Consider the following 19,639-nt stretch of genomic DNA (forward strand, 5'->3'; position numbering starts at 1 on the left):
TTCATTATTCTGAATTCTTTTTCAGGTAAACTGCCTATTTCCTCTTCATTTGTTAGGTCTGGTGGGTTTTTGCCTTGCTCCTTCATGTGCTGTGTGTTTCTCTGTCTTCTCCTTTTGCTTAACTTACTGTGTTTGGGGTCTCCTTTTTGCAGGCTGCAGGTTTGTAGTTCCCATTGTTTTTGTTGTGTGTCCACCGTGGCTAAGGTTGGTTCAGTGGGTTGTGTAGGTTTCCTGGTGGAGGGGAGTAGTGCCTGTGTTCTGGTAGATGAGGCTGGATCTTGTCTTTCTGGTGGGCAGGTCCACGTCTGGTGTTGTGTTTTGGGGTGTCTGTGGCTTCATTATGATTCTAGGCAGCCTCTCTGCTAATGGTTGGGGTTGTGTTCCTGTCTTGCTAGTTGTTTGGCATAGGGTGTTCAGCACTGTAGCTTGCTGGTCATTGAGTGGAGCTGGGTCTTGGTGTTGAGATGGAGATCTCTGGGAGATTTTCACCATTTGGTATTACATGGAGCTGGGAGCTTTCTTGTGGACCAGTGTCCTGAACTTGGCTCTCCCACCTCAGAGCCACAGCTCTGATGCCTGGCTGGAGCACCAAGAGCCTGTCATCCACACAGCTCAGAATAAAAGGGAGAAAAAAAGAAAGAAGATAAAATAAAGTAAAATGAAATAAAGTTATTAAGAAAAATGGAAAATAATTATTAAAAAAATTTTTTTAATTAAAAAAAAAGAAAGAGAGAAGAGAACAACCAAACCAAAAGACAAATCCACCAATGATAACAAATGCTAAAAAGTATACTAAAAACAACAACAACAACAACAACAAAAACACGGACTGACAGAACCCTAGGAGAAATGGTAAAAGCAAAGCTATACAGAAAAAAATCACACACAGAGGCATACACATACACACTCACAAAAAGATAAAAAGGGAAAAAAATATGTATATCTTTGCTCCCAAAGTCCACCTCCTCAATTTGGGATGATTCGTTGTCTACTCAGGTATTCCACAGATGCAGGTACATCAAGTTGTTTGCGGGGCTTTAATCCGCTGCTTCTGAGGCTGCTGGGAGAAATTTCCCTTTCTCTTCTTTGTTCGCACAGCTTCTGCAGTTCAGCTTTGTATTTGGACCCGCCTCTGCGTGTAGGTCGCCTGAGGGCGTCTGTTCTTTGCTCAGACAGGATGGGGTTAAAGGCGCAGCTGCTTCGGGGGCTCTGGCTCACTCAGGCGGGGGGAGGGAGGGGTACGGAATGCAGGGTGAGCCTGCGGCGGCAGCGGCCGGCGTGACGTTGCAGCAGCCTGAGGCGCGCAGTGCGTTCTCCCGGAGAAGTTGTCCCCGGATCACGGGACCCTGGCCATGGCGGGCTGCACAGGCTCCCGGGGGGGCGGTGTGGAGAGTGACCTGTGCTCGCACACAGGCTTCTTGGTGGCGGCAGCAGCAGCCTTAGCGTCTCATGCCCGTCTCTGGGGTCCGCGCTGATAGCCGCGGCTCGCACCCGTGTCTGGAGCTCCTTTAAGCGGCGCTCTTAATCCCCCCTCCTCGCGCACCAGGAAACAAAGAGGCAAGAAAAAGTCTCTTGCCTCTTCGGCAGCTGCAGACTTTTCCCCGGACTCCCTCCCGGCTAGCCGTGGCGCACTAGCCCCCTTCAGGCTGTGTTCACGCCGCCAACCCCCGTCCTCTCCCTGGGATCCGACCGAAGCCCGAGCCTCAGCTCCCAGCCCCGCCCGCCCCGGCGGGGGAGCAGACAAGCCTCTCGGGCTGGTGAGTGCTGGTCGGCACCGCTCCTCCGTGCGGGAATCTCTCCGCTTTGCCCTCCGCACCCCTGTTGCTGCGCTCTCCTCCGTGGCTCCGAAGCTCCCCCCCCGCCACCCGCAGTCTCCACCCGCGAAGGGGCTTCCTAGTGTGTGGAAACCTTTCCTCCTTCACAGCTCCCTCCCACTGGTGCGGGTCCCGTCCCTATTCTTTTATCTCTGTTTTTTCTTTTTTCTTTTGCCCTACCCAGGTACGTGGGGAGTTTCTTGCCTTTTGGGAGGTCTGACGTCTTCTGCCAGTGTTCAGTAGGTGTTCTGCAGGAGTTGTTCCACATGTAGATGTATTTCTGATGTATTTGTGGGGAGGAAGGTGATCTCTGCGTCTTACTCTTCCGCCATCTTGAAGCTCCTCCAAGAGCACTTTTAACGTGGAAAACTACTGAGAATTCCACATCTCCTTTTTCTATAATATGAATATACAGATTCCCAAAGACACCTAGAAAATGCATCAGAAGAAAAACAGGTACCCCTATATTTTACTATACTATGTAGTACAGAATAATAATAATTATTATAACATAGAATATGCTAGTATATTATATATGCAAGTATATAATATATACTTTATTATAGTAAAGCATTATATGTTAATACTATACTATTATTTAATATTTTATTATTATATAGTAAATACATATTACTATATATTTACTGTATATTCTTTTGGAATACATAGTAAGATGCTCTTCTCAATAGAGGGTAGAAAATGTGGAAGAAAATGCAAAATCAATTGTGACAACCTGTTCATGAGTAATCAGTTTTCAAGTAATGTGGAATTCAGGGGGAAATAAAGAAGTGCTCTGTGTGTGTGTGTGTGTGTGTGTGTGTAAATAAGGACAAGGAGAAGAAAGGAGATAGAAGAAAGAGGAGAGCAAATTCTGAAGGCTTCCAATTGCTAAGGATCAATCCATGTGCCTCCTAAAACCCTCCATGGTGACTGCTTAGGTGAGAGCAGAGAATATTTTCTTTTTATCTTTCAGTCACTGCCTTTGTAGGTATAAGAATAAGAATAAGAATATTGATCACTGGTTTCTCAGTCAAAATGTTATCTGTTGTTGGAATTCGTTTCCCTGTCGCTTGATTTTTATGTCACTCTTCTCAAGTCCTCAATCTTCTTCAGACATGGTCAATGTACTGGCAGGTCCCAGGTAGACATGATGGTTGGGACATTCTTGGAAGACACCCAGCCTGTCCATGGGGATAACCTGCTAGGATTCACACCTAAATTCTCAACCCCCTTCTGCTTGCTACTCTTGATATAAAAGAATACTCTTGACAAGAGTGGGAATTAGTATACTGTGCTTCCCTCCCCTGAATTGCACCCTGATAATATCACATAGGAAAGAGAGGAGGGTTAAAATACACAAATCAATTCTAAACATGTGAAAAATCTCGAGGTCATAGGAAGCATTGTTAACTATAAGAGGAGCAAATGGCAAACCAGGGTGAGGCAAACCCCGGTGTCATCCATATACAAAAAATAAAAATATGAATTAAGAGTAAAAACTCAATAGAAAGGATAAATAGCAACATGTATCCATCCAACAGGGATTGCTGACCTAGAATATAGAGTTTGGGGATGTCCCCACAAGAGCACAGAAAGAAATTGAGAGATGAAAAAGAAAAAAATAAAGAGTTGGAGGATACAAAGAATAGAATTAGCAGTTTTAACTTTTTATATGATTCCTTAAAGGTAAGAAAACTCATAAATGGAGGAGAAAATGTATTTTAAGAAATGAGGGCTGAGAATTCATAAGAGTTAGTGGATAACGAAAGACCTCAATTTGAAAGGGATTATAGAGTGCCAAGTAGTTAGATTAAAAAAACCCTATATATAGACAACTTGTGGTGAATGACAAGAATTAAAAAATGGCAAAAATAAAATATGCTAAAACTCTCTAGATAAAAAAAATCATGAACATTAAGTTTTTCAATAGCAAAACAAGGAAAGATAATGGGGTAATATTTTCAAACTGTTGAAAAAAAAGAACATCAAACTTAAAATTTTTAATAAGCTAGAAATTATTTAAATATACATAAACAAATAAAACTATTTTCAGTGTTCATAAGGTTTGCCCCACATAACCCTCTTTGAGATTATTTTTGGAGAAAGTACTTAGATAGTAAGAGAAATCCTAGAGGAGATAGATATAGATAGATAGATAGATAGATAGATAGATAGATAGATAGATAGATAGATAGATAGATAGATAGATATAATATGTAAATGACATTAAGGATGAGTAAATAGTTCAATCAAGTTTATTGTCCAAAGAAGCAAGGTCTCTGTATGGGGGAAGATATAGCTATTAGTAAGTTTAAAATGATATATTAGTGAATATTTATGTTAGGCATAATTAACTGGAGATTAAAAATAAAATATATATAAAGAAGAAATCATAAAGGAAATTAAAACATACAATACTTAACCACTTAATGATAATGTAAATGCATTTTGAGGAGGGAAATTCATATGCATCCAATGTAAAAAGTTGGAAAAACAAACAAAAAAAGAAAGCGAGTGAAGCAAGAGGAGCTGATCATAATCTTAGCTGGATCTAGAGTATAACATGGGCATGTAACCTCCATGAGGTCACGGCTTTTAGTCTGCTTTATTCACTGCTGTATCAGAGTGCCTGTAACAAAGACTAGCACATTACAGGTACTCAATACATCGTTAATAAATGAATGAATAAACCCCAACAGTACAGAGATAATAGTTCCCAAAATGTGTTTTCTTGAAAGGATTCATACGGTACAGATATCTCTGGCAAAAGTGATCTAGGAAAAAAATGAAAGCAAATATACAGATCAACAAAACACAGAATGAAAAAAATATTGTATGTATATATATACAAAAAAGATTTGGAAATAATTTAAAAATTATTATAGCAGCTATACACTAATATATTTGAAAACCTAGAAAGAAGAGAGATATTTGTATAAAACTATAAAAAAAGCCAGAATTGAGGCAAGGGGAATAAAAAACCTGAGTAGACCAATAACCATTACAGAAATTGAAACGGTAATTTCAGGCTCTCCTCCAAAGACGCCTCAGTTTCAAATAGCTTCATAGCTGAGTTCTTCCATGCTTTCAAGGGATAGATGGTTCCTATGTTATAAAATGCTTTAAGGAAACTAAAAACAGAGAGAAAGACACCCAAGTTTTTATGAGACTAGTAAAATATTGATTTTGAAATTGGATAAGTAGAATACAAAATAAGGCATTTATAGATCCATTTTTGTTTTACCATATAAAGAACTAATCATACAACTATTTTAATAGGTACAAAAAATCATTTACTAAATTTCAATGTCTATTTTTGACATAGACTCAGAAAATCACCTGTAGAATGAAACTTCCTTAGCTTAATAAATAAAGGCCTTATAGTTAAAACCTACAACTTCTTATTCAATGGAAAAACTTGAGTCACATTCCTTCAAGTTTATGAATAAAATAATGAGGTTTTTTAATAACCACTCTTGTTTAACATAGATTTCCTTACTTATGCTGTGAGAAAAAATAGAAATAAGAAATGCAAAGATTAGAAGAGCACAAATACAATTTATGATTTAGGTAAGATGATCTGTGTAGGAAATCCAACATACTCCTAAAATAAAATATTAGATTTACCTGAGTAATCTGTTAGATTACCAGATACAAGATAAATTTATAAAAATCAATTGTGTTCCCTTTTAACCAATAATATTTATCTAGAAAAGAGTATACAATACATAACATTCAAATAACAATAAAAACCTTATATAAAGTATCCAGGAAATAATCTGACAAGAATGTAAAATACTTTTAAAAAGAATAACTTAAATTATGTGAATTGACCTAAAAGAAAATCTAAGACAAGTAGAAAGATTGATATATGCTATTAGATGATTGAAATTCATTTTTAAAGGGGCAGTTTCCAAATTTCATCAATTGATTTAATATAATCCTAAAAAATTCAACTTAATGTTTTGACAAAATTGAAACATTTATTCCAAAATTTAAAAGAAAGATGAAAGTGCTATGTAGAGTATATTAAAAAGAAGAGCAGCAAGAGAGAATTCTTTCTGGAAAGTTATGTTGCAAAGCCATAGTTAAAAAAAAAAAAAAGGAAAAGAAAATATATATGAGCAGTGTGATAAAATAGAGAAAGCTAGGAAAAAGAATTTAAAATAAATCCCATTTATATATCACAATTTGGTTTAAATCATTGAGGAACAAAGACTGGCTCAATTTATAGAAAATAAAAAGAAACCTTGATCCCTATCTTACACCATATAAAAGAGCTCCCACCCTGTCCCACAGGTGGATTAAGCACTTAAATATGAAGAAAAATCTATAAAGCTCTTAGATAAAAAGTAGGAGACATATTTGTCCCTAAGGGTGATGAAGCACTTCTTAAACAAGATGACAATAGCAAAACATAAGAAGAAAAACTGGTAATTATGAATACTTAAAAATAAAGGATATCTGCTTAAGGAAACCACTGATAAAGTTGATGATGATAGATAATAGACTGGGAAAATTATTCACAGTATCACAAGCCAATATAGGATTAATATTGAATATAAAAGAAACTCCTGCAAGTCAAGGAGAAAAGATAAGAAAAAAGAACTGATTTAAAAAAGTAGTTAAAAGATATGAATAAAGAATTATTAGAAAAGAAAATCAATAAATCATTATTATTAATAGTAGTATTAAAATCCTTCCTGCTATTATTAAGACTTTTAGCCTGGAGAAGCAAAATGCCTCAAGGGAATGTAGCATAGTAGCTTTGAGAATGGAATAGAGTTCTAGATTGATGGGATAGCACTGTCCCCAGAGCTGTGCAGACTTTTCTGGAGCTTCTGTGCATTTGAAGTCTCATACACCTCTTCAGAGAGCTAGAACTGAATAATAGGAAAATGACAGATAATGCTTAATAACCAAGAAGATAGTCCTGATGGCCATCTGTGAGCATTTTCTGGGCTTTTCAGAAAAGGTCGGTTTAGAATTGGGAAAGGTTCTTAAGAAACATGTTTAGAGGCATTGCGATAATCTGTGGGTGAACAACCAAATGAATGTCATTTGGTGTTGTTATAAACCAACCTTTTTAAACATCAGGTTCAGCCTGGAAAATCTGAGATCTACTAGTGCTAGATGTAGATACTAGACACTTAATGCTGATTCTCTAAAGGGAAATAGAGCATGGTCTCCATCCTCTCAGGATTGGAAACCTTTCCTGCCTCTTTAAAAGAAATTATTATTATTCTTTTAAGTTAGCTAAAATCACAATGGTGAGCTAACAGCTTGATCATCAATAGCTATAAATATTGTTTGATGGTGATAACAATAATGAGCCTCAGGCAAATTAAAAAAAAAAAAGACTTGAAGCTTGGGGCTGGCAAAAGGGTAAATGAAATTTCTAACTTAAGAATTAAATTAATTAAATTAAATTATTATTTTTTGTACTTGTGTTTGTAAATATTTATTCTCTTTTACCATGGCTAATTTTCAGAATCCTGCTATTCCAGAGTTGACAAGGACCTTAAATTACCCCGTCCTCATTCACTAATGATGCTTTTAGGTATTTAAACAGATTATATTTTATAGTATAAAATATAACTCATCTAAATTCCAACTGTTTATTTTTACAGACGTTTACAAGCTGATCTTAAAATTCATATAGAAATGCAAGAGACCTAGAAGAGTCAAAACAATCTTGAAAAAGACCAAAGTTTAAGGACTCATGCTTTCCAATTTCAAAACTTATTGCGGTACTGGCATACATACAGATAGATGTATAGTTCAATGGAATAAAATTGAGTTTAGAAATAAATCCATGCATATTTGTTTGATTGATTTTTGACAGAGGTACTAAGACAATTCAATAGGGGGGAAGAATAGTGTTTTCAACAAATGGTGTGGAACAACTAGATAGCCACATGAAAAAGAATAAAGTTGAACACACACTTCACACCATATACACAAAATTAACTCAAAATGGATCATAGACCTAAATATAAGGGCAAAGACTATAAGACTCACAGAAGAAACCTAAAAGTAAGACTTTGTAACCTTGGGTTGGACATGGCACCCAAAGCACAAATGAAGAAAAAAAAAATTGAATTAAATAAATATTGGCTCTGTAAATGATACCATCAAGAAAGTGAAAAGACAATTCACAGAATAGGAGAAAATTATTTGCAAATCATATTTCCAGTAAGGGACTTTTATCCAGAATATATAAAGTACTCTTATAATTTAATAATAAAAAAACAACCCAATTAAAAAAATGGCAAAATATTTTTCCAGGACATTGGAACCATTGCACATTGTTGGTAGAAATGCAGCCACTTTGCAAAAGAGTTTGGTAGTATTTCAAAAAGTTAAACATAACTTTACCATATGACTAGTGATTCCACTTCTAAAATACACCAAATAAAAAGAAAAACATATAGCAACACAATACTTGTATATGAATGTTCACAGCAGCATTATTTATACCAGTCAAAAAATTAAAATGACGCAGATGTCCATCAGCTGATGAATGGATATACAGAATGTGGTTTATTCATACAATGGAATATTTATTCAGCAATAGGGAGGAATGAAGTATAAATACATGCTACAACATGGATGAACCTTGAAAACATTATGCTAAGTGAAAGAGGCCAGTCACACATGTGGTATATTGTATGATTTTATTTATATGAGATGTCCAGAAAAGACAAATTCATGGAGCCAGATGGTAAATTAATGATTGCTTAGAGCTGAGGATTGTAGTGGGGGATAGGGAGTGACTGCTAGTGAGTATAAGGTCTTGTTTTGGAGTGATGAAGATGTTCTAAAACTAGATTTTAGCAATGGCTTCACAACTCTATGATTATCCTATAAACCTATGTATGGTATATTTTAAATGAATATTATGGTATGTGAATTATACCTCAATAAAACTTTAAAAAAATGTAACTCATCCTTTTAGCCTGCTTATATCTTTTGGGGACCTGATTTGGTCATTTAATATATTTTCTATCCCTCTCAGTTAAGTGCAGATTGCAAATGTGATATGTATGTCATCTAAATCATCATCCTAGTCATTGACAAATAATGTAAACCAGACTAGAGACATTAGTATCCTTCCACTAGGCTGGTATTAATCACTGCTTCTTGCCCGTGTTCATTCCATAAGGTAAATCATTCATTCACTTATTTATGAGCACCTATTATAAGGCAGGCATTATATTAAATGATGAGTGCAAAAGGATGTTAAGTGCCTGCTCCCTGCCCTTTAAGAGAAAACAGCCTATAATGTGAGCCAAACAAATAAGAGATAAGTTCTAGAAGAGTCGTATCTGTTAGGATTTTTGGTTGTAATCAATAGAAAAAACTCTAGTTAATTTAATTAAAAAATTATTTGAAGGCTATGGAGTTGCTCACAGTACTAAAAGGAAATCTGAGTAACTAAGGCTTCCAAATGGATAGGAGCCAGAGAGACTCCATGATAAAAGTCAGGGACCAATCAGTGGTTTTGTCCGGTTAATCAGCACTAACGATTCTCCATCCTTAAGTTCTCCACTCAAGATCTCAAGTTTCCAAGAGAGTAAGCTCAATTGGCCTAGCTTTATCTCAACTCCCCAGTTGGCTAGGGGAAAGCAGGGCATTCTGGATGGCAAACCACCCAAGAATTCACATCACAGGGAAAAGAAAATTAGAAAAAGAGGGCATGGATTCTGAGCAGACAAAAACAAACAAACAAACAAACAAAAACACAGTAATGACCACTAAAATAGCTCTATATCAGGAGAATGTAGAAGTACACAGTGTTAGCACTGGAATAGCCCTGAAGGATTTAGGAAGTCTTCTGTTGGAAGTGGTGCTTTAACGGAAATATGAAAACAAATTATCTGTGTGAAGTATGGAGCAGGGAGCTACGGTAGGAAATCAAGAGGCATTTTTACACAAATGGAGTAATATGTGCCAAGCCATACAGGTTTGAAAAACCATGAGTCATTGAAGGAACAGAAAATTACTTTTCAACTGGGGATATTAGTATGGCTAAGGAAGTGGGCACCAGTAAGACTATGAAAGTCTTTCATAGTCTTACTGGGATGGAGTTTGACCTTTATTTTGGAATTCAGGAGAATCAACTGAGGATCCCCAAGCAGGTAAGTGATATGATTAGATCTGCAATTTAAAATTCTGGCTATTGTGTGTAGAGTGGTTTGTGAGCTGGAAGAAGAAGGCAGACTGGTGAGGCGGTTACTTCAAGGCTACAGTTGAAATTTGTAAAGAAGATGGTTCAGAGGGTGGTAATAAGGATGCAAAAAGGGGCTGTGCACAAGAGTTGTACAGAATAAAGAAGCCTAGGGCTGGATGAGTAACTGGATACTGGATACAGATTTGGGAGGGACTTGTGGGGAGAGAGGAAGGAGTCAAGAATGTCACCTTGATTTCAGGTCTAGGGGAGTACTTGAATTTCTCAAGAAGACTTTTCACTGTTATGTTTACTAGAGTAGCTTTTCAGGATTCCTAGTTTGTGACCGTCCTATCTTTTAGATGACAATATAGAAACTGCAAGTCCCTCACATATATATTTGACACTCATGTTCTAGGAATCCCTATTCTGATTCTATTTGTTTCAGACCCTCTGAAGTTCTTAGAGGTTAAAGCCTAGACTGTCTTGTTTCTTCTGGCACAATGCTCTGTTGCAGAGGCTTTGCTGTCTTAGTACCTGAGGTAAATCTAAAAGATGCTGTGGTTTTGTCGTTCATGCAGCCCTGAAACATTTTTTTTCAAAGGCAAGATGGAACACTCTCAGTGCAATGCCAACAAGGCTTATTACTTTGGATAGTGCAGCGTGCCCGGCTGCGCTGGCAGTGTGGTATAACTTTGGGTCGCTGCCAACAGGATGAAATTCGAACTGGCCACACAGAACTGAAGGGTTCTCTCTTGCAGTACAAATCCACTGATCCAGGAGGGCAATTTTAACTTTCTAATCAATCCAACCAAATGACCTTTCATCAAATGGAATCACCAGGTTAGAAAGGACGCCGAGAGGTCATTTAGTCTAACCCACTTGCATCCAGGCAAGACTTAACATGAGCCCATGGAAGAAGGTAAATGGTTAGGTTTTTCATAAAATATCCACTGGAGCAGTCCCCGAGGTGTCACTGTTGTGAGTCTTGTGAAGTCAGGAAGGCTTTCTAAGGATGACACACAGTTTTCCCCTGTCGCAAGCCACTTTCCTCTTGTTCTGGACTCATTAGAAGTAAGGGAATCTGCTTCTTGTCACTCACACACTTCTTCATATACTTGAGAACTATTATTAATTCCTTATTCAGCCTTCTTTTCTCTAGGCTAAGTAAACTCCTTTAGCCTTTCCTCAAAGGGAATATTAGTCAAAACTTTCATCATTTTAGTTGCTGTCTTCTGGACCGCCTCCAAATTTTCCATAGCGCATTTTATCTGGAAGAGCTGAAATGGAATGCAGTTGGGTAAAATTTTCATTAATTCAGATCCTGCCAATTTGAAATTTGTGATAATTCAGACAGGGATTTGTGTAACCAACACTTCCTTGATTGTGCAAGTTCAAGGCAAACAAGATCAGGCGGAGGAGGAGGAACTGTGGAAAATACACGGAATTCTCATGGGAGCTGATTTTTTTCCAAGTGTATCACTGTGCACTTTCCCACAGAGCCACTTGCAGGCCAAGCGTTACCTGGACATTTTGACGAGTTCCCTAAAGACATCCACTGAGCTGCAGAGCAAGGCTAGATTGAATTGTTGTCCCTGTGACTGTATATTCTCTCTCCTGTGAGTGTGCTTATTGGGCTAAAAGCCTTGAATTTATCAGTCTGATACTGTTCCAAAATTCTAGGCTATAAATCACCATATTTTCTGTAAGTATTCTAAAATAACACAATTATATTTCAATTTGGTGTTGGGCTTTTAACCAACTCAGTGCAGCTATTCTTTCATGAATCTCTATGATAATTCTTTTTCTGTGTGCAAAGATTGCACTAATTCAAATTTAATTTTGAAATATGTTCACCTTGCAAGTCCAAGTTATTCACCCATTTATTCATTGAATGAATATCTATTTCATGGCTACTTTGTGCCCAGGCATAACTGTGTTAGCTATTTTCAAAGAAAAGTTAAGTAGCCCTTGTACTCAAGGCCTCTTTCCTGAGAGTGAATATTATAATATAGGTATCAAGAGAGTCACTGAGAGGAAGAGGAGGAGCACACAGTGGTCCCTTGAGAGGCCGTGGAAAAATTCATGACAAAGGGGGGGTTCTGGAGAGGTGACCTTATCTCTAAGGAGGAGCAGGAATTTTCCAGATGGACAAGGTAGAGGAAAGAGCTTGTACAGTATCACAGAAGTCTAAATTCTTCATTATATGGAAACAGTTTAATTAGATTTCACTTATGGGTGTTACAGTGACTGAGTATTTTTGCTATGAAAATTCTGAAAAGGCGGTCTTGCTTCCCTTAGTGTATACATCTTAATGGTTTTGAAGAAAGAAAAGAATCCATGCGTGATTCCAGAACATATGCAGAGATTGACTATCTTAAATGAAAAAATATAGACCAAAGTATCTGTGTTAATTGGTGATGATGGATGGATTGAAGGATGCAGCTTAGATGTCCAGCAACAACGAGTTTCCTAAGATTGCGGAATTTAACCCTCTGTATTAAGTAGGGCTAGAAAACCCTAGGTCTCACAAAATAGAGACAGGCCCTTTTCTCTGGGTTTATTGGAAAGAGATCAGGTTTCGCTCTATATAGGGAGAGCCACAGAGAACCCAGAAGCAGCTGATCCATAATGGGCCCAGCTCTTTATCCCAGATTCATCTGTCAGGCAACTTAGAGGAACTAAGAGTCCAGAAGTATTTCTCTAGTAAATTCCTCTAAAAGAAATCATGAGGACTGTGGAAAAAAGATTCCAATTAAACATAATCTGCCCCATTGTCCATAGTTTGGTTCTGAGTTTCTATAATACAAAACCAACACAACTCCTTAATCTAATCAAGTGCATTGTAGCTCTCTGCTCATATGAGAATCAGGGGAGAGAGCTTTAGGAATACTACAAGACTGGGGACCAAATCGGTAAAATTTGGATCCTAATTCTGTCCCTTATTAAATTAATGTCCTTGAACAAGTGACCCAACCTCTCTGTGTAAAATGTGGATATAACAGTACCTATTTCATAGGATTGTTGTAAGGCTGAAATGAATCAATATATGTAACATTTTATTTATTTATTTATTTAAATTTTTATTGCATATGATTGATTTACAATATAGTGTTAGTTTCTGCTTTACAGCAAAGTGAATCAGTTACACATATATCTACTCTTCTTTAGATTCTTTTCCCATATAGGTCATTACAGAGTATTGAGTAGAGTTCCCTGTGCTATATAGTAGGTCCTCATTAGTTATCTATTTTATATATTGTAGTGTGTACCTGTCAATCCCAATCTCCCAATTTATGACTCCCCATCTTTCCCCTCTGGTAACCATAAGTTTGTTTTTTTTTTTTTTTTACATCTGTGACTCTATTTTTGTTTTGTAAATAAGTTCATTTGTGCCATTTTTTAAGATTCCACATATATGCGATATCATATGATATTTATCTTTCTCTGCCTGACTTACTTCACTCAGTATGACAAACTCTAGGTCCATCCATGTTGCTGCAAATGGCATTATTTCGTTCTTTTTTATGGCTGAGTAATATTCCATTGTATATATGTATGTAACATTTTTAAATGAGGATTGGCACATAGCAGGTGCTAGACAAGTGTTTACTCATATTAAGTGTGTTTCTGTCTAATATCTAAAGGCTAAATGACTTATGGAAGGTTCTATTCATTCTTTCATCAATTCAAAATTAAGAAGCAACATATACCATGTACTATTGTGCAAAAGATTAGACCAATGCTTCTCAAAACGTTGTGAGCAATTGATCTCCTAGGGATTTTGTTTGAAAGCAGATCCCATTCAATGAGTCTGGGGTGGAGCACCAAGATTCTTTAGTTCTTTAAGTTCCCAGATGAAGCCAATATTGCTGAAGGCTGGACCATATTTTGTATAGAATGGGCATAGACACTTGTACCACAGATCTATAAATCCATTTGGGTGGGTCTAAAGAAACAGGCTTAAGTGCTGCTTCCAGGTACTGACATGTGGGTTTGGCTACAATGGCATATTTCTTCATTTCTCTAAGTGCTTTCTCAATTCCAACCTGTGTAATGCATTTGTGTCTTTCTGCTTGTGATTTACAACTTATAGTCTTATGATCACTTTCTCTCTTAAGTCCTTATTTAAGAATAGAGCCAGAAAACATCTTTTGATCAATTTGCAGCCCTGACAAAATCTGGTGTTTAGGGACAGGTTAAATCAATAAAGATTTCCTTTTGCACTGGTTTTCAGACTTTAGCATGCATTGGAATCACCCGAAAGATTTCTTTAATCATAGATCACAGGATTCCACCCCAGGAAGTTCTGACTCAGTAGCTCTGGGATGAGGGTGAAGAATTAATATTTCTAACAAGGCTGGTGTGGCTGGTTTGAAAACCACACATTGAAAGCCTTGGCTTATACTGACAAGGTCTGGGTGTCTGTGAAGAGGAACCGACACTATTCAGAAAAGAATGGCCAATCATATCATACCATCAAGTTCAGAAATAGCACAAACGCAGTGCACATGTAACCAAAGGTTAAGGGAGTATAGAGGAGGATAAATTCTATTTCTTCAAAACCTACAGCAGCTAAAACCAGCTCATAGCATCTAAAGCCCTTATTTAGTGTCAATGGGGAAGACTGCATGAAATTAAGGGAAGCAATCATGTGTAAAGGCCAAACCTGGTCTCTCTGTATTTCAAATGATACAAGTAATAATGAGGACCAGAGAATTTGCAAATTTTCCATTGGAAAGTCATTAAGGGATCCTGGTGTAGGTATCACTATGTTTCAAATATCAACATCATCTCAACCTCCTTTGTAGAGGTCAACATTCCTGTGACTGGATTTTGAAGCCTCTATACTGCTTTGGTTGCATTTATAATTTTATGTTACCTGTTTACACGTCCCTAGACTTGGAGCTCATGGAGGCAGTGATCATCCTTTTAGCTCTGTTTTCAGAGTTTATCACAGTGCACACACATATTTTTAACATAGAGTACACACTTGTCTTCAAAAATTTTGATAAAAGTTGCTCTGCATCTAATACATCTTTGTTTCTGTTACAAAGTCAAGTGTTAAATATGTACAGTAAATACTTAGATTGATAGCAGATAGCTGTTGGCATTTTGCCATGTAAGTACAGAACATTATATTTACATGAAAACAGCATTTCTCCCCTGCACAGTTATTTCAGTAGCATGATCAATTCATGTATAAGGAAAACTTAAAATTCATTTAAAAAATTTTCTTAGTAAAATCTCAAATGTTCATTAACAGAAGGGTGATGTTTAAAATGGGGTATATTTACATGATGAAATATTATACAGCAATAAAAATGAATGAAAGATAACTACAGTCAATCTTCATTATTCTCTGATTCAATAGTTGCAAGTTCCCAACTTGCTAAAATTTGTATGTGTAGTCCCAAAACAAATACTTACGGCACTTTGGGGTCACTTATGGACATATGGGGTGAGAAGTTTGAGTTGCCTGATGCACAAGATACTCTGCCTTCTTGTTTCAGCTCTCATGCTGTAAACATATATCCTTTTCACAGTCTGTTCAGTGTCATACTTTTCTCACTTTTGTGCATTTTGTTGATGATTTTACTGTTTGAATGGCCTCCAAGTGCAGTTGCTAAAATGCTTGCAAGTGGCCCTAAGTGCAAGAAGGCTGTGGTATGACTTATAGAGAAAATGCATGTGTTATATAAGCTTTGACCAGGCATGAGTTATACTCCTGTTGGCTGTATGAGGTCAATATTAATATGTTAAATAAGCTGTCTTTAAACAAAAATACGCAAGAAACAAGATTAGGTATTAATCACTTAACAAAAATGTTGTGACCAGAGGCTCATAGGAACCTAACCCTGCATTTCCGCTAGGAGCAATCTTTCACTATTGGCTAATTCAATATTCACAGTGACTTTACAGAACACAACTACTTCAAATAATGAGAATCAATTGTATGTGCAACTAGAAAAATAAATCTCGATAATATAATTCTGAGTGAAAAAAATGACATCTTGGAAGACTACATGGTGCCCTTCTCAAAAAATTCAAAAACAAATAAAACTAAACAATACTTTGCTTAAGAATAATTTAAATAAAACAAGGAAATACAAAATTTCAGGTAGTCATTGCCTTGTGGAAGCACAAGGGATAGGGTTAGGTAGAAGGAAATTGGTAGATGTAAGGAATTAGGTGATGGGTTCGTCATGAGTGCTAGTTATTTTATTACCTAGCTAAGATAATTAAATAAATAAATTGAGAAGGTCATGCTTGAAGAACAGCAATGTGTTATAAACCAAGGATTACAATTGAATCAATTTTTTGCCCTGTCTGTTAAAACGTGTCTGCACGTTTTTCATACCCCAAAATATATATGATGAATAAATGAATAAGCAGATATATTTTTCCCCACCCGGTAAGTAATTTACCCCCTAAATCCAGGCTTTCTGTGTGAGATTCTGAAAGACGGATCCCCATAAAAACTGGAGGGCACTCTGCCACAGAAAGAAATGATGAGTTCTCAAACTTTGAGACTAGCACCTGGATTTCTCGTGTCATTCCTGAGAGTTCAGACACTTCATCTATGGATGGATCACTAATGGAAAGGTGTTTCATAGAGCACAGCAGCACCCAGATTCCACTGTGGAATTCAGATGTATCCCTGACCCAAGCAGTCAAAACTCAAATGTGAAAAGGGGTGGAATGATCGTTCAAACTGAGATAGCAAGCACAGAAGAGAAAAGACTAGATCTAGCTTGATTTCAAGCTGTAGATGAGAATAAAAACCAGCTTTAAAACCCAGAATTCTGTGGAAGTTGGTGATAGAGAAATGCCTGTTGTATTGAGAAAGGTGTAGAAAGCGTAAAAGTTGTTAAGTAAAAGGTTACTGCCAGTTTGCCATGATGGCTAAACGTCAAAAAATCTGATGGAATGCTAGTGTGGTTGGATTTGGGGAAGGGCACGTACTGTAAGGCAACAAAGGATATCCTCTTAAATGAGAAATCAAGGTGTGTCCTCACTGGAGGCTTGCATTTGATATACGAACGCTCTATTCCAGCAGCCAGTTCCCTTGTAGCAGTGGATAATTTTGGGTGATTTGTATAATGCACCTTGCTGTAGCATGCAAATGACAGCACCTCCTCCCCTGGCTGGTCTGCCATGAAGTCGGACTGATAGAACGGAAACAAATGCCTGATATTCACATGGCATTTAATCGCACCTTTGGTTTGATTTACTAATGCTATTGTCTTTCCATTTTATGTTAAGGAATTATTAACAAGTAACTCAGCCTGAATACCAGAATATGTTGGATCAATTTAAGAGGCAATATAGGGCTTCCCTGATGGCGCAGTGGTTAAGAATCTGCCTGCCAATGCAGGGGACACGGGTTCGAGCCCTGGTCTGAGAAGATGCCACATGCCACAGAGCAACTTAGTCCGTGAGCCACAACTACTGAGGCTGCACTCTGGAGCCCGCGAGCCACAACTACTGAAGCCCACGTGCCTAGAGCCTGTGCTCCACAACAAGGGGAGCCACCGCAATGAGAAACCAGAGCTCCGCAACGAAGAGTAACCCCTACACTCTGCAACTAGAGAAAGCCTGTACGCAGCAACGAAGACCCAATGCAGCCTAAAATAAATAAAGTTATAAAAAAAGAGACAATATAGATCACTGGGATTTCTTTTGTCAAACGGAACCTTTAGACTTGTGTATTAAAACTGTATATATTTCTGTTTCAAGTGTGTAAGCAATGCATTGCTAGCTTTTATGCAAAAGGCCACCAAGAAGGCAAGAGGAGAGAAAGAGGAGAGACACAGATGGATGGCAGGGAGGGGATAATAACTGTTGTTGCCCATGCAGCTTATATTTGACCATGGATGTCTTGTTTTGTGGAAGGGACGTGCATTGTCCTTTTTTTCCCTAAAAGGCGGCTTGGCATATTCTCAATGTTGTCATCTATGAACTCAGAGAGAGTCTACCCTCTACTCTTTATATGAGCATACTATAACTAAAATATATTCCAACTATATCTAATTACTCATATGGCCACTTTTGATGAATACACTTCTTGAAAATCAAACTCAAGACACATTCTTTTTCCCTTTGTCATCGTAGGATGCAATTTCCACCCGTGCTTGTTTTTCTGTGTCATGTCAGTTCTGTTTTTTGGTGTCCCACTGTTTTGCTATACAGTGCATGGACAGAACAGCTAAGTAACTGTCAGTGTGACTGCAGTTTTACCTTTGGGGCCCTCTTGCTATACCCACACACAGGTGACTAACCCAGGAATGGTGACATTCCTTGCCTGTGAGGGATTGGCCATGTGACTCTATCAGCTGGCAGTACAGCAGGCAGCTGAGTCACACCGGTTAACCTTACAGCTTGGCAGTGTGAGTCGGAGAGGGGCAGGTGAAACAGGACCCTAGGCACTCTGTCCCCAAAGAGTATGGCTCCGGATTGTGACTGAACAAACAAATCTAAAGAGAAAATGTGGACCAGGGAAAGAAGGCGCTCTCTGGACTCTCATTCTAGCCCTGCCTAACCTTGGGTTAGGCACGTAAGACCTTTAGGCATTCATTTTCTCATGTTTAAAATTGTGTTCCTTTTCCACCTTCCACATACATATATTGTGAAGACCAATTATAATAGTAACAAGTACTATCATTTAACGATTTAATGAATGGCTTTTGTATACCCTTGGTTATTAGCAAAAAAAAAAAGATTAAAAAAAGCCAAGCAAACAAACAAAAAACCCACAAACACACACACATACACAATAGCACTGAGGCTGAATGCACTTGGAAAAAAAAAACAATTTGTACAAAAGCAGGTTGGGCAACAACAACAGCAAAATGATCCAAAATTAAATATTTTCTGTCACTGGTTTTTCCAATGTTGGCAATGTGAGTATACTGCAAGGTAGATTCATAAGCTTTTATGGGCTTTAAAGTATTTTTTCCATGTTACAGATTTTGTTGTTGTTTTCCTATGTTTTATTATTTTCACATTTCTAATTTACTTCCAAATGAGTTTTTCTTTTCTTTACTATTTATAGTCATAGAAACAGGCTCATTTGGTTGGCTTTCAAGGGCTATCCCATCATTGGACATTTTGTTTGTTTTGATGAATCTTTGTTATTGTCATCTAGGTCACTTCGATTTATACATTTATTCAAAACATAAAATGCCTAGTTTGAGTTAGCGAAGCAGGACTGGTCAAAATGAGAAGAAAATATATAACAGAGACTGAAATGGTCACTGTCCTCATTGCACTTGCAGAGATACTCAGCATCTACTATGTGCCAAACACTGAACTTGGCTGAGACTGTGGTAGTCACCCTGACAGGCAGAATGCTCACCTTCATGGAACATACAACCTAGTAGCAAGAGACAGACTATAAATAAGTAAGCACATACATAAGATCAGAATGTAACTTCTGCAAAGAAAATCAAGCCACATGATGTGTTAGGGAGTAACTCAATGTGTAACAATCAAACTAAGGCTGGAAGAAGAATGTGTTAGCCATGATCAGATCTAGGGAAAAGGTATTCCAAGGGCATTTATAGCAAATTATCTGGAATAGGTGTTTTTATAGGGAGGAATATGAAATAAGATTGAGCAGATAGTTTGGGAAGATTCTTTGAGAGCTGTAAAT

At 37.4% G+C, this 19,639-nt stretch overlaps 1 long non-coding RNA gene across 1 annotated transcript; it reads left to right on the forward strand.

Annotated features, from left to right (window-relative positions):
- The first annotated feature begins 2,118 nt into the window (after positions 1–2,118).
- LOC118896114 lies at positions 2,119–17,337 on the forward strand. Its single transcript, XR_005020089.1, has 4 exons — positions 2,119–2,270; positions 2,643–2,752; positions 9,929–9,955; positions 17,251–17,337. It is a non-coding gene; the product is annotated as an uncharacterized LOC118896114 (long non-coding RNA).
- Positions 17,338–19,639: the final 2,302 nt, after the last annotated feature.

This window comes from Balaenoptera musculus, chromosome 5 (assembly GCF_009873245.2).
Source record: "Balaenoptera musculus isolate JJ_BM4_2016_0621 chromosome 5, mBalMus1.pri.v3, whole genome shotgun sequence".
NCBI classification, from domain to species: domain Eukaryota; kingdom Metazoa; phylum Chordata; class Mammalia; order Artiodactyla; family Balaenopteridae; genus Balaenoptera; species Balaenoptera musculus.